Genomic DNA, 14,163 nt, shown 5'->3' with positions numbered 1-14,163 from the left:
CAAACCAAGGCTGCTCTGGGCTCCAAAAACCACTCTGGCAAGTTCCACAAACCACAAAGGCCAGGTGTGACTTCTTGACATTTTTCAAATTTACTCTAAGGGAAAGAAACAAAAACCCCATTGTGCTAAGCCTGAAAGTCACATGCTCTATTCAAATACACAATGCAAGCAATGCTCAAAGACTCCGTGTCAAATACTCTCTTGTAATTGCTGCCTTCTGTGTAAAAGGAGGCAATGTCAACTAGCTAGCTATAGCTGCACCAAGCATCGCTGACTCAAGCTCAGACAAGTTCCTAAAACGACAAGAGAGCTGTTCAGCATCTTCTCACAGGAGAACTAACAAGTGCCAGGGCTCAGAACAAGCGGGAGGAGTTCCCGAAAACAATGCAGAGAAGGCATACATTGAGTCCCACGGCAGAGTGGGTTAAGTCTACAGAACTGCACAGAAAAAGAAGCCTGAATGCATTCATGGAAGAAACCCATGCACAGCCATTACATGTAAGAGCACATCTTTGCATTCAGAACGCCCAAGTCAGAAGGTGATCCCCAACAATACTCTTCCAGCCTTCCCTGTCACTATATGCCCTGTTTTCCTCTCTAATAATCTATGAACAGCCCTTGTTAGACAGAAACAGCTCAGAAGTTCTGGTCTGACTCCATATGGTCCCAACCTCATCCAGCTTACCTTCACAACTCCTGTGCTAAAGCTATACCAGGACAGCAGTATTGAACACCCTTGTTTCCAGTGGTTTTCAAAGGTTACTGAACCTGCGGAACTGAAACGGCAGACAATTTGAATTTCACGCTGCCAAGGCTGTTTTTCAGTTTTGCTTCTATTTTTCTCCCCCGTCCATCAGCACTAAGCACCTCCTTAGGAGGTTACACCTCAGATGAGAGCCAGAGGTCAATGAACTTGCCCACACCAGAGGCTTAAGCAAGATTTCCTCCTCTTGTGCATATACTCTCCTTGAACCGTTTACATTTGAGATATGACCAAGTTACAGATCTTCGGGCATCACATGGAAAAAATCCTCCTAAAAAGTACTCAAAATAGGTTCCTAAAAATCACACTGCAAATAATATTCAGACACAGACACTTCCGTTCTGACAATAGTAGATAATGAAAAAAATAGTTACGCTGAAGCCAGAAAGTGTACATTAACTAAACTGCACAGAAGCAACAAAAAGCTGCCTTAAAGGCAGTTGTTTCTTGTGCTAGGGATACAGCACCATACAATACTGACAATGTGCAGCCCAGAAACCTACAAATTTAATTTTTGTATCAAGCTATAACTCACCCTTCCACAACCCTCAACTTCTGTAAACGTGGAGAGGAAAAAAGCAACAGCTGAGCTCGTAATGCCATTTACGGTGCTGATAAAGAGTCGTGTGGGCACACAGGACCCAGAACATGTCTGCAGAAAGCTTTCTCAAATCATGAGTGAAGGGTAGGAGCCCTATAAGCATACGCTTTAGGAGATTTTAATTCTGACCTTTGGCTGCTGGCAGTTACATTTGCTTAACTTCAGATTAGCAAACAACAATTATAAACCACCTTTGTACACCATCCACCTTTTACTTGCCCTTTACCTGGCAAAAGATAACTCTTTAAACACAACCAAACGACTCATGCCAGCCAAACAGTTTACCAAGATAGAGAAGTGAGATTCGCTATTGATTTATTCCCCTGAATTTATACAAGCTGTAGTAAGTCAGGTTTGTATTGTTAAAGCTGTACAAAAGCAACTCTAATAGTTGGGTGCCAAACTGGTGTAAAAATGAAATTAAAAAAGCTTAAAAGTTATTTTTTAAAATTGTACTTCACCATTTCTTCCTCACTGCTTTCTGCACAAGAGCACACCCTAAGTACAACTGCAGTATTGCTAACAACAGGCTCAGTCAAAATCTGTCACTGGAAACCAATTTGCCCTGGTCATATCCCATTCCCCGGCCTGCACAAGCCCTACTCTGTTTCAAGCTATTTCATTTGCAGTACAGCAAGTGTTAGCTTTTCTATCATCTGCAACATACCGAGAGTTACATCCATTATAGGAAAAAGAAAGAGCTATTACTTCCAAACCAGCTGTTCTTAGCAGCTGAAATATACCTGCTTCCTCTTTTGTTTTGGTCCATGCAAACGCTATTGTTTACATCTTATTAAATCTTTAAGAAAGAACAGATACAAACAGCTTAGTCTTGGAGAAAACGGGAGATCTAAATGAAAAATCTTGTTGTAAACAGTTTGTAGTTATTCTGGGTTAATAGAGTTAACAGCTGAACATACACGAAAATCAAAGTAATAGCTATATATCACAAGGAAAGACAATTTAAATTAAAGCAGTGTTAAAGGTAGTGCAGCCAAAAGCCTAACCAACCATACCAGAATTAACAAACAGAAATGCACAGAAGGGAACAACATGCTAATACTACTGAAGTCACCCAATCCACCCAGGTTTTCCAGGCTTTGCATTAGCCCCAGAACCCCACACTATTCAAATCAAGTTATCTTCTTTATGCTCTAATAAGAAAGAACTAGGAAGCTTTAGAATTTGTTTTTAATTGTATCTTATCTTGCACCTGTATCTCGTGTCAGGAGTAAGAAACACCACAGTACACCACAGTGTTCTTACCACTTCTGTAAAGAAACGCAGAGCTGCAGAAGTTACCAAGTTAGAAGAAGCATTCTCTACACAGCTCTGAACAAAGTAAAGTTACTGTTTTCCTACACCCTCATTCCCCTAACTCCAACACCTACTACATCATGATGCAGTCAGGAAGTTTCCCTGAAACCCAGAAAGCAAAATTTAAGATGGTGAAATAGAACAAACTATGCAGAGAGAATAATTACATTGCAGCTCCTGTTTCAGTGCTCACACAAGCCTTGAAGCAACAACCAACATTCTTTCCAAGAGCACAGAGCATTATTTTGGTGGCAATGCCATGACCTCTAGTTACCTACTTTGCATCCTCAAACTTCAGTGCTACTGTAGCTTACCTTTACTAGTAGTTACTCCTTTAATCTAACTGTCTGTGAAATCTGCTTGTTGCAAGCTCATTTTAAAAATAAGTTTTTCTTTCTGTGAAAATGGGAAGTCACCCCAGAGGTTCTTCTGACCAAATCAAAAAGAAAGGTGGCAGGTAATTCAGCAGTCGGAAAAGCTGTCAATATAAATCATGCATAAATAGATGCTGCACAACAGCTTCAGGATGACCTAAAAAGCATGCAGAGAATCGAGCAGTGGCTGTGCTTCACCTCCGAGCATCAGCTGCCAAAGGCACAGCTCCAGCACCTCTCCCACAACAGCGTAGTTTTGGCTAGAGCAAGCAGAAAAGAGTTCATCCAACAAATAGTTTAGCAGTGACTTATCAGAAGGCCAAAGACTCAGCTCACAAATGGACAGGAGTTGGAGCAGGCTCTTCACCTCCCACTTTTAATACTCTACACCTTCTACTTTTCAGTAACAGCATTAAGAATGCAACACTTGGCCAAAGCCTCTTCACTCCACTGGCTGAGAGCAAGATTTTTGGAGGTTCTCCCTACTTCCAACCCTGCTCAAGGTATCCAGTCCCTATCTGTTTTGAAAGGCAGAGATGCCTACTTACAAGCCAACAGAACCTAACTGTATTAGACCGTACACAAGCCCCATGAATGAAGAAATTTCGTAGCAGCTCTTGGGACTTCTTTTCAACAAGATCTTCCTTCTGCCTCCGCAATGTGCAGGGAGCTCCACAGACTGAGAATTAGGTTGCAAAAGTTCCAGGTGCTTCAGAAGTGATTGTTTTATTTAGCAAAAAAAAAAAAAAATTAGTTAAGTTGTAAGTTCTATTATTTTTTTAAGTAATATTACAAGCATGAAAATATTTAAAGAGAAGTGTCTGCTCTGAAATCACACCCTCCTTTGCCAGCCGCTCATACATGCCCAGCTGAAAGGTCCATCTGCAGCCTGAACTCCTGAAAGCATTCCCAAGCACCCACAAATAAGAATTATCCTTTCAAAGCAGGTCCATACATAGCTGAGAAAGCCTAACTCACTGCATTTGAAACAAGCATCCAACTATACTATCCGCATAAATTCTGGGAAAGGTCAGTGATTTAGATGACTCAGAAACAGCCTTCAAAAACTTACTACTCCTAAGAACAGTTATGGTGTGTTTACCCAGGGCAGGCCTGCAGTAATAGCACACTAACATCAACACACATGCTCAAATGTGACTGCAATGAAAGGGTTTGATTCTTATTTTTACCCCAGACAAGCAACTGCTATGACACTTCCCACCACCCTGCTCTACCACTGCAACAACATAAGCATTCCTGATAACTTAATGCATCCCAAATATCACCTCCAGTGTACCATTCTACCATTTCCCCAAAGACCATGAGAGAAAAGCAGGAGCACTACTATCTGGGATCCAGCACACGTTTTATAGCAAAAAGAGGCTTGTGGTGATCTACCGGTAACTGGTTCAGTAGCTTATTTTGTCACGAAGAAGCTCTAGCAAGCTGCATTTTCCAGAGGAGGGGCACATCAACACTGACAATGATCGTAGGACTTGGTTTGCTTGGAGTGGTTGAAAATAACTTTCTGTTAAGTTGCAGAACTCAAATGATCCATCAAGAAACGTACATAATGCTACATTAAATAGCTTCAGGAAAAGGCTCCTTTATCTCCACATGGCAGTTTTCTCTTTCTTCCTCATCTCTTCCCCACCAAGCTCTCCCACACAAGCCTGCTGTATCAGAAGACTGGACACGTTAATTTGAACAACATTTTCCAACACCAAAAAAGAGCTTTGTGTATTTTACACGCTTTGTAAACATCAGAAAAACACTATTTCTTTCCTGATTTTTTTTTCATGTAACAGCAAGATCCACACTTCTGTCTTACTCAGAATTTGGTATGTTTAAGATTTAAAAAAATAACAATAACAGGGCATGGGTTCAATTTCTCTTTTCCTGCTTCCTTTATTTGCATGGTCATTAAAACTCCAGATGTCTTCTGCTCAAGACAGGCCTGAGTTTCTAAGTCTATTCTTTACGACTTCCACACTTAATATTTCTAGAGCAATCAGTTGATCAGTACTTCAGCATTTGGTTACAAGCTCTGAGCCCTAGTTTGGAGCACAGGTTTCAGGAGTTTGAGTCTGACAACATCTCTGTAGCCTAACAACAAACTAGTTGAAATTGTTTCTGCAGTAGCCTGAAGTCTGTGGAGTTCAACTTGGAACCTGACTCAGTGCATTCTGCTTACGAGAGGCAACTGAAAAGCCATTTGAATTGCAGATGCAATTACGACAATACATGGAAATTGGTCATTGACTGCACATGTATTTGGGACACGGTGGACTCAAATGAACCAGAGCCAAGTGAGAGCAGGACAGCTTCATAGCTCCAGGAAGCACATTACGCTCATGAAAACTGCTGTGGCCACAGTAAAGAGGAGCTGTAACAAACCAAGAGCAAAGCAAGCTATCACATGAGGAAACACCAAATAAAATCTCAGTGAATGGCCACTTTTCAAACAGTACGGCATTCTTTTCAAGGGGAGAGAGAGTGTAATTGCACAATACAAAAAGATCATAATCCTATCACCTAAATCACAAGTCACATTTGATTTGAGGAACCTCTTAAAGGTTAAATGTGGCATCATTTGGTTCCTGGTGGTTTCATCACCTAGTCAACTTCCTATTCACACTGTTCAGTCAGCTCCTCTGGTTGCTGTACAAGCAGAGGTTTCTCCCCTCGATGACAAAAACACCCACATCCTACAAAGCTACTAAATTTATACAGGACGTTCACTTCTCTGCACTGAAAAGTGGTCATAAATGGGTGTGTTAAGCGGGTTAGCCACTGTTTCATGGGAATACAGATGAACTAACAAGCATTCCTTTACCAGAATAGCACATTTAAGTACCACTAAAATGGGAATGAACCAAAGATTTCCATGACTTCCTTAAGGAACGAATGTATGCACTATGTATGGGAACTGCAGAGTTTAGAGATCTTCTCTGGCTAGGCTAAGTTTCAGGTGAAAAATATGTGCCAGGTTTTCCCATTACATCTACGGCTTGCCAGCACCACTAGTTTAGCATGAAATATCACCGCACAAATAACCATTACATCCTAGTAAGACCTTCCGGGAACCACTGCTAATGCACATGCTTCAGAGACTCTTAAACTTTGATGCAAGACAAAAAGGGCCATATTAAAAATACATATGAAAAAAAAAAGTTACTAAGGCAGCAAAGAAATTCAAAGGAGCAGAGACTGCATCATGTTAGAGTGGCTGAGTAGATTAGCAAGTGCTAGAAGAGTAGTTCTGCTACATTTGCAGAAATTACTGAAAAAGCAACACAGTTTGAGCTCGCGCCTTCAAGCTATCTTGACCAACTTCAAACAATTCTAACTGAAAAGAGAATCCAGCCACTTCAAGCAGTATCATTAAGTACTTCGCAGAACAGATGTTTCCTTTGTTGTGTTTCACCAAGTGACATGCCAAATTTGATTGTCTGAAATACCGTGCTTCATGACAGCGTGGCAATGCTGTGGTGAAAATACCTGCCACTTACAGTAATGATGCAAAATGCTGCTGAGAAAATGGGGATGGGAGGGGCACAACGGTTTTTTTTTCCCCTCCTCAGCTTTACAATGAAAAGTCAGTTACATTTTCTCAAGAAAGAGAGGCGTTGGTAAATACAGTACAAGCACTCACAAAGCTGTGTGAGCGGATGTACAGAATTCCTGTCAAAGCCCATCACCTGCTCTTCTGGCTGCTGCACCGGGAATTCAGTTCAAAGCAGGGGGGAGGAAAAAAAAAAAAGGGAAAAAAAAAAAAAAAAGCAAGAGCCTATTAGTCTTTCTAGACCTGATATATAGAGTCAATATAATTGGGAGTGTGAGAGATGTAAGTGGAAAGACTACAGCTTATTAAGCCTAAAAGCTGCAACTGAGTAAAAGTAGTAGCATGTCCCCAGCATGTGACATGAAAACTGTAAGTGTTTTAGCACAACCTCGAGAAGAGCAATAAGAAAGGTATTATCTTAACTGAGCAGACAGCAACTGGCTCAGCCAGATGTGCTACTAACCGCAAACTGTGGCAGAATATTCAGAATCTCACTGCCAAAATGTAAAGTTACTGGAAGTCACGTTAAACTGTTGCTTTAGTACCAAGCTTCCCTTCATTAGCCCAACACAAGGTGTTGGAAGTCACAGTCTGATTTTGCAACCTGCTTCACCTCTGGAAGAATACCAGACAAATTCATTCAGCCAGCAAGCACTAAGGAAAAATCTTACCATGGAAAAAAGTTTCCATTTTTTTGCCTGAAGATCCTATAGAGACAAGCAGAGACCATACAGCATATCCAGCATGCTTACAGGATAGGCTGCTTGAAAACATACAAGCATCCTAACGTTAAGAGATGGTAGATGGCAATAAAAACTATTAAATGAAGATTCTTAATATTTATTAGGCCAACTTACAACTTTTACTGATACTTGAGTCATTTCCTTCGATACAGCAAATACAATAGGATTAAAAAGAAAAGTACGAAACAATCTTATTTAGAAATGAGAACTGATTCAAGTACTTGAAAACAAACCAATGATATAGTACAGCCTTGTCCATCAACCAGGCATTCATGAAGACCTTATATTATCCAACATTAGCTTGTGCACAATGCTCAGACTGCTAGACAGCTTAATTATTGAGCATTCGACTTAATTCTCTACCTCCAATCAAAAATCTTCCCACAAGAATCTACTTCATTTTGCAAAGGCTGTATATTTAGAGCATAACGGGCTTCCTCCCCCCGTTTCTAAAAGAAAATAAAAAAAGGACTGCAATAAAACGTCGTAATAGTAGTGTTTAGTATTAACAAAAATACTAAGGCTGTATGCACTGTTCCTCAGGTTGGAGTTAGCACCTTGCTGAAGCATAAATATTTATCCAGTGCAAACAGCAGGAGCCCTGAGGAGACAGCAAGGCTTAGAGCACTGAAGTGCAGCAATTAGCATCCAGCACGGCTTCGGAGCAGGCTATGCTATTTTTAATTAAAGGTTAGCTTCAAAATAGAAAAAAAAGTAACAAAATGCTAATGGTATCTTAACTCTTACCTAGGAGAGCTGTCTGTAACAGCTCTCTAAGCTACCCCAAACACAGAAAGCTTCTGGCACTAAATTTAGAGTAAGAGCACTTATTCCAGTCAGGATGGAGAGCAAACACTCAGTGACTCGTGCACCAGCAGTAGGCGTGTTCAACCGTTCAGCCAGAACTGCTTTTACCTACATCTCTTTGTTGTGCTTTGTTTGCTACAGAGCATTTCTTATCATCGGGGGCTAGAGACAGAAGAATGCAAACATACATCTGTTTTGGAGAGATAGCCCGTTTCCAATCTTCCTCTCTGCAATCAGATGATATGCGACCGACTCTCCTACAACGCTGATTGTTTAAAAAGGAGTAAAAATGTTTTCATGCACGGTCTCATTTTTCATGCCACTCTCCATACACAAGAGTGATGATTACTGAGCACGGTCCAAATTCCACGTGCTTTATTGATTCCAAATCTAATAAATAACGCTCCCGATAACAACTGTTTATGGAGCGCACATTAAATTTGTGCACCATTGGGAATTTACAACCAGGCCTTATAAACCGAGCCTGAAATAACCCCGGCACCATCCTCCCATTTCTGCCAGCGGGATGACAAGGACGGGTCATGTCCCAAGCACTGCAGCGTTACGGGGGCTGCAAGCCACATTACGTTCATTCACTAGCTCCCCAGTTGTTACCAAAGCATGCGAGTTCACGCGGGGATGCGGCTAAAGAAGTCACCGTAAGTAAGGCGCCTGACGAGAGTAAGCCAGCGCTCTATTTTTATTCTGCTGGTCTCCAACCTGATCCTAATTAGGACAAAGGCTTCACAGCAGTTTCACCAGGAGGACTAAAACACTTAATATCCTGCATCAGTTTAGATGAGCAGTATGTTAAACGCTTGGCTCTTTCAGCTGGCTTTTAATATAAACCAGAAGGATTCAAGTTTGCAAGCTAGCGAAGTTCCAGCACCGATTTGACAGAACCCTAACCACTTACAGTCAGAGAAGATGCAGAAGCAAGACCCTCAGCCTCACAGAACTAAGAAATCATTTTAATGGCGTGCAGAGCTTGAGCGCCCTGGAAGGCGCTTTGCAGCCCTGGCATAATTAAAAAGCATTTTTCATACTTGAGTTCATTTTTTTCTTCAACTACACTGACCTGACACAGATTCCAGTCTTCATCCTGACACCACTTTGTTGCTGCCTTCCAAGATTATCTCAAGAAGCATTACAAATACATTAATCCAATTTAAGTTCCTAATTAACTGATGATAATAAAACAATGTTTTAATTCCAACACATCCTTCACTCTCAAATGTGCATTTAATACTCCCCACTTCAATTCTGGCAGCTGAAGGCAGCGAGTGGCCAAAAAGGCCACTCTTTCATAAAAGAAAGAAAATACAGATTTAAAGAAAAGATATGATGCCTACAATTTTACTTAGTGGGTTTGGGGGGGTTGTTTTTTTTTTTTGTGTGTGTGGTTGAGCTGTTGGGTTTTCTTTTAAATACTTCTATGATTAAAATGAACAGCATCAGCAAATCAAAAGCCATAGTTCTGTCAGACAGCAAACTATCAGATTCCAGTACAACAAGAACTTCCAAATCCATCCTACCATAACCAAACCAGCATGCTGAGCAGTAAGTTTTGAGCACTTTGTATTTTCATAACACCACAGAAGTCTAGGAGGTTACACACAGCCACTCCAGTGCTCAAGCTATTACGCATCAGTATTTGCACAGTCTTCAGTTTGGGAGGATTTGTGTGTGTGTTTGTTCACTGTGTATTTTTGTTGTTGTTTTTAAGCGTAGGAGATTTGGGCTCTTAGTTCTCCTAACCTAAGGAGACAGAGCATACACAGACAGCAAAGGTCATATCATCAGGCTTTCCATTTCCTACACAATGTGACAGATCTCCTGGTTAACTTCACGCTTATTACTCTGGCAGACCGACTGCTTGATGACTGTTAGTATCTTCAGTAACACACAAGTGCAGTGACTCGTGCATAATCCCCATCTATGCTAACAAAAGCACCTGCACAAATCCAACGGCAGACTTAAGCATAAGCTTGCACCCAATCTTGCATTTGCTAGACAGGAAGCGTGCCAGGATATGCAAAGAGGGCATTTACCTAAAGGAGGGCTTGGTAACGAACCTGGTGATCCAACTAATGGAGTTAAGTCTAAGCTGCTCCCATTGGAGGCTCTGCATGTCTGCAGAGCAGCCGGGTGATCTCTGTAAGAGTACAAGACCCACTGGGTTCAAATATTACCATCATTATCATAAACATTTAAGACTCATTCAAATGCCATTTGTAAGCCTCAAACACAGAAAGCACTCTGCAGGCTCTTAGTGCCAAAGGAAAACCTGGGAACTGTGACTTTTCTCTTACAGATCATGCAGATTTCTCAAACTTCCACAGAACCTGAAACAAAGTAGCGTCAAGTTGAGCCATAAAATGCATATCAATTTTCTGATCAAAATAGCCAGACAGTAGTCAACGTTTGAAAACTAATGATAGTAAGATAAATCTCCAGAACAAACAAGGTGGTTTTCACGTTGCACATGCTAAAAGAAGTCACAGATCAGAGATAACCTACCTACCCTAGGGTAGGATTTAACGAAGAGGCATTTCTTGATATGAACATGTTTCCTTGTGTGCAATAACATACCAAGAAATAGATTAATTCCGTGACTTACTGCTCGGCTTGATACAGTCATAACATTTGCATCAGTAAGTGGGCTCAGAGCGTAGGGCCAGCCCCATTGTGCTAAGGAAAATACAGATGACACATACCATTTACAGGGCCTAGCCTTGCAATATCTTTCGCACATTCTTGTTTGCAATACAAGTCTTTACAAATTAGAATCCAAGTGACTTAACCATCCAGCTATGCCTGTGAACATGTCTACCATGAACTTTCCCGAGTGAAAGGGAACCCTCCCATTCATGTAACTATCTCAGAAGCTCGAGATGATTCTGCCCATAAAAGCCTTCTTCCTTGTAAGAAGCATTCTGAGTAAACTTAACTTGTCCCCTAAAACAGCTCAACACTGAAAGGAAGTGAAATGCTAAAATTAATAAATCATCCGCAGCATCACGAACTTCCTCAAAATTGTCACCCCTCTGTTAAAAGGCCTGTTAAAAGCACCCTGTCTCACACAAAGGTTAGCACAGGGAAGAAGAAGCCGAGCTTTGCATTTCAAAAGTAGTATTTTTATGTTGTCTCCTTACTCTGGAGGAAATAAACGTATCCAAGCACAACGCCAGATGGATTCAGCTCAACTTTAAAGTTCGTTACTATTAGCTCAAGTATTTCACTGATGAAAGTGAAATAGGCTGGAAGTTAATTTCACCAAGTTTTCCAAGGCTACTGACTTTTCACAACTCAGAAAGAACTTGTTGGAAGGTGGAGATGACAACAAAAGCACGGCACTGTCACAGAGGAAGGCATGCTGTGAAAGGCACAAGCTTCTGAAAAGATGCTTTGTAGCATCCAGAGGCAAAAAAAAAACCTGCAGAAAAGCCTTTTAAACGCAGTGACAACCAACCCTCAGCGTCGCTCTACACTTTGCCACCTAAAACTGCTCCTTCGCGGTGTCTTGTGCTCCAGTCGCTTTTCAGATAACACTACGCACGAAGCCTGAGCGTGCAGCTGACACAACTCCTTAGCGGCGATCACCAGCAGCTAATATTTGATCCCTCTACGGTCGTGGCGTGTGGCGGCAGCCGGTGCCAGCAGCGAGCAGAGATGGAGCGGCGGTGCTGGACCCGCACTCCTCGGGTACCCGAACCTCGTCCTCGGGGACACCCAACTGTCCTGACAGAGCTGGGCTTCGGCTGCAAGAGAAACCAGGCGGGCAGCCCCTGGCACCACGGGAACCAGCCCCGGGCGTTATTTCTGCCACGGGTATTGCCTCGGGGAGACGGCTCGGGGCAAATCGGCACGATTTGGGGCGGGATGAGGCGATTTGGGGCGGGATGGGGCGATTTGGGGCGGGATGAGGCGGTTTGGGGCGCGATTTTGGGGCGCTCTGGGCTCGATAGCGAAAGCTCCCCCGGCACTGCCTCCCCGCAGCACTTCCTCCTCACGCCGCCCGGCCGCCAACTCTCGCCGCTTACAACTGTTGCTGCCACTTCTCGGAACCCCTGCCCGCCCCGCGCCGCGGAATAAATAAATAAATAAATAAATTAATTAAATAAAACGGTAAAATATGAAAAATAAAAAGAAGGCGGAGAGGGGACGGGCGGCACGCCTCGGCACCGCTGCCGCTGCCCGCCCGGGGGGCAGCTCTTTGTCTGCCCGCCGCCGCCTCCCTCAGCCCTCGGGGCACGGATTGGGCACGGGGGGGACCGGAGCCGGAGGGGCGCTGCCCAGCCCTGCCCTGCCCTGCCCTGCCCTGCCCTGCCCTGCCCGCCCCGGCGGGTACCGGCACGGAGCGGCTGCCCCCGGGCCGTGCGGGGCTCCCCGCAGCCGTTGGCCGCCCACCGGCCGCCGCCGTCCCGCGCGGCCCCGCCGAGTTCCCTCAGCGGCCGCGCGCCCCCGCTCAGCGCCGCGCTCGCTCCGCCGCTCACTCACCCCGCCCGCCCCGCGGCGCCTCCGCTGCTCACGGACGCGCTCGCCCGCGGGGAGCGACGGCGGGAGGGAGGCGGCGGGCTGGCACCGCCCGAGCGGCCGCTGACTGACGGCGGCGCCGGCCAATGGGCGTGCGAAGCGCGGTCACGCTAGCCAATGGGATCCTCTCCTCGCCGCCGGGGGGCGGGGCCGTCCCGCGGGCAGGGCGGGCGGCGCCGCGGGGCTCTGAGGGAGCCCCGGGGGGGGCGGGCGGCGCCCGGGGGGTCCCGCAGCCGCCTCAGGGCTGGAGGTGGCGCCTCCCGTTATGAGCAGTGTCCTGTCCCTGCCTTTTGGGCTCGGTCCTGCTCGGGCTGCTCCGGAGAATTGCCTTGGAATAAAACGGAGCGAGCATAATTAGCCACTTTTTGTTTTAATGATAGTTCTAATTTCATTTATTTTTTTGTTTGCGACGCTTTCCTTGCAAGCGTGCCTCGGGGATTAACTTTTAATCCTCAGGAGCACATGCTCAGGGTAATCCGCGGGATCAATGCGGATTAAATTAATCAGTTATCTGCACCGGGGGCTGGCAGGGCCCGCAGTGGCGTCCCCTACACCCACTGCACCCATTGTGCCACGGGAGTCCCATTGTGCCAAGGGGTGTCCCATTGTGTGTCCTATTGTGCCAAGGGGGTCCCATTGTGCCAAGTGTGTCCCACAGTGCCAAGGGGTGTCCTATTGTATCTAGGGGGTCCCATTGTGCCAAGGGATGTCCTATTGTATGAAGGGGGTCCCACTATGCCAAGGGGTGTCTCATTGTGCCAAGGGGGTCACACTGTATCAAGAGGTGTCCCATTGTGCCAAGGGGTGTCCTAATGTGCCAAGGGGGTCCCATTGTGCCAAGGGGGTCCCATTGTATCAAGGGTGTCCCACTGTGCCAAGGGGTGTTCCCCTGCATCCACTGCTCCAGGGTCCAGCTCCCCCACGCCTTGCCCCACAGCTCCCCTTTCTATAGGATCTCCGTTCCCACACCAGTTGGTTACATGGAGCTTGGAGCCCAAGGAGCTGGCAGGTTCAACGCCTTCACTCAAAATCTATCCTTTTTGAGTTCATACTTCGGTGTCTTTCTGCTTAAGCTGTCTCTTGACCTGTACCATCGTACCACTCATTTCCACAGGTGTCCAGTGTGTTATTCACATTCGGTGACAACGAAACGTATGGATTATTTTCAAGGATCTTCAATAACACAAATAACACATGGAAATTGCTTTTAGAATGTAAATGTCTTTCTTACTAAGTCATTTCTCGTTATGTTACTCCCACTGTTTTATGGTCTAACTTGATTCTGGCATCAGTTTCTATGACACTGGATAAAATGGGTCTGTTTTCCTGAAAAAAGAGATGGTATTAGTTCCAACGAAGGTGTAAGGGTGTTCTGTTATTTTACTACGGTAAGACGAAGAGAGACAGTTAAATGACATAGTCTTAGGAACAACTAAACAGAACTTTATGAGTAAGAT

General features: G+C 44.5%; 1 protein-coding gene across 8 annotated transcripts in view; it reads right to left on the bottom strand.

The window, feature by feature from the left end:
• HYCC1 (hyccin PI4KA lipid kinase complex subunit 1) overlaps nucleotides 1-12,809 on the bottom strand; it is a 42,538-nt gene extending 29,729 nt beyond the window's left edge. For 3 of the 8 annotated variants that reach the window (XM_027450929.3, XM_027450930.3, XM_027450927.3), the window contains exon 1: nucleotides 12,671-12,809. The gene's annotated coding sequence lies outside the window, so the exon portion shown is untranslated. The other 5 variants (XM_027450928.3, XM_072033550.1, XM_005020517.6 and 2 more) reach the window with 5 other exon arrangements.
• Nucleotides 12,810-14,163: the final 1,354 nt, after the last annotated feature.

This window comes from Anas platyrhynchos, chromosome 2, assembly GCF_047663525.1.
Source record: "Anas platyrhynchos isolate ZD024472 breed Pekin duck chromosome 2, IASCAAS_PekinDuck_T2T, whole genome shotgun sequence".
Lineage (NCBI taxonomy): Eukaryota > Metazoa > Chordata > Aves > Anseriformes > Anatidae > Anas > Anas platyrhynchos.
Note: the sequence above shows the minus strand (reverse complement) of the source record. Positions and strands in the feature narration are given on the sequence as shown.